The sequence below is a fragment of the Nematolebias whitei genome, chromosome 18 (genome assembly GCF_014905685.2).
Source record: "Nematolebias whitei isolate Nwh7 chromosome 18, NemWhi1, whole genome shotgun sequence".
Classification (NCBI taxonomy): Eukaryota; Metazoa; Chordata; class Actinopteri; order Cyprinodontiformes; family Rivulidae; genus Nematolebias; species Nematolebias whitei.
The window spans coordinates 41,121,735-41,123,866 of record NC_056515.1 but is presented as its reverse complement, the minus strand read 5'-3'; positions in this window follow the sequence as shown (position 1 = coordinate 41,123,866).

The window sequence follows — 2,132 nt, the reverse complement described above, 5'->3', positions numbered from 1 at the left end:
TATAGTCCAACAGGATGACTACAGACCAACAGGACGACTATAGTCCAACAGGATGACTACATTCCAACAGGACAACTATAGTCCAGCAGGACGACTACAGACCAACAGGATGACTATAGTCCATCAGGACGACTATAGTCCAGCAGGATGACTACAGACCAACAGGACGAATATAGTCCAACAGGATGACTACAGACCAAAAGTACAACTATAGTCCAGCAGGATGACTACAGACCAACAGGATGACTATAGTCCAACAGGATGACTACAGACCAACAGGACGACTATAGTCCAACAGGATGACTACAGACCAACATGATGACTATAGTCCAACAGGATGACTACAGACCAACAGGACGACTATAGTCCAGCAGGATGACTACAGACTACCAGGACAACTATAGTCCAACAGGACGAGTACAGACCAACAGGACAACTATAGTCCAGCAGGATGACTACAGACAAACAGGACGACTATAGTCCATCAGGACGACTATAGTCCAACAGGATGACTACAGATCAACAGGACGACTATAGTCCAACAGGATGACTACAGACCAAAAGGACGACTATAGTCCAGTAGGATGACTACAGACCAACAGGATGACTACAGACCAACAGGACAACTATAGTCCAGCAGGATGACTACAGACCAACAGGATGACTACAGACCAACAGGACGACTATAGTCCAACAGGATGACTATAGACCAACAGGACAACTATAGTCCAACAGGATGACTACAGACCAACAGCACAACTATAGTCCAGCAAGATGACTACAGACCAACAGGACGACTATAGTCCATCAGGACGACTATAGTCCAATGGGATGACTACAGACGAACAGGACAACTGTAGTCCAACAGGATGACTACAGACCAACAGGATGACTACAGACCAACAGGACGACTATAGTCCAATAGGATGACTACAGACCAACAGGACGACTATAGTCCAACAGGATGACTACAGACCAACAGGACGACTATGGTCCAGCAGGATGACTACAGACCAACAGGATGACTATAGTCCATCAGGACGACTAAAGTCCCGTAGGACGACTACAGACCAGCAGGACGACTACAGACCAACAGGATGACTATAGTCCAGCAGGATGACTACAGACCAACAGGACGACTACAGACCAACAGGATGAATACAGACCAACAGGATGACTATAGTCCAGCAGAATGACTACAGACCAACAGGATGACTATAGTCCATCAGGACGACTATAGTTCCGTAGGTCAACTACAGACCAGCAGGACGACTATAGTCCAACAGGATGACTATAGTCCATCAGGACGACTATAGTCCAACAGGATGACTATAGTCCATCAGGACGACTACAGACCAGCAGGATGACTACAGACCAACAGGATGACTATAGTCCAGCAGGACGACTACAGACCAGCAGGACGACTACAGACCAACAGGATGACTATAGTCCAGCAGCATGACTACAGACCAACAGGATGACTATAGTCCATCAGGACGACTATAGTCCCATAGGACGACTACAGACCAGCAGGACGAATACAGACCAACAGGACGACTATAGTCCATCAGGACGACTATAGTCCAACGGGATGACTACAGACCAACAGGACAACTATAGTCCAACAGGATGACTACAGGCCAACAGGATGACTACAGACCAACAGGACGACTATAGTCCAGCAGGATGACTACAGACCAACAGGACGACTACAGACCAGCAGGACGACTACAGACCAACAGGATGACTATAGTCCAGCAGGATGACTACAGACCAACAGGACGACTACAGACCAACAGAATGAATACAGAACAACAGGATGACTATAGTCCAGCAGGATGACTACAGACCAACAGGATGAATACAGACCAACAGGATGACTATAGTCCAACAGGACGACTATAGTCCCGTAGGTCGACTACAGACCAGCAGGACACTATAGTCCAACAGGACGACTATAGTCCCGTAGGTCGACTACAGACCAGCAGGACACTATAGTCCAACAGGATGACTATAGTCCAACAGGACGACTATAGTCCAACAGGATGACTATAGTCTATCAGGATGACTACAGACCAGCAGGATGACTACAGACCAGCAGGACGACTACAGACCAACAGGATGACTATAGT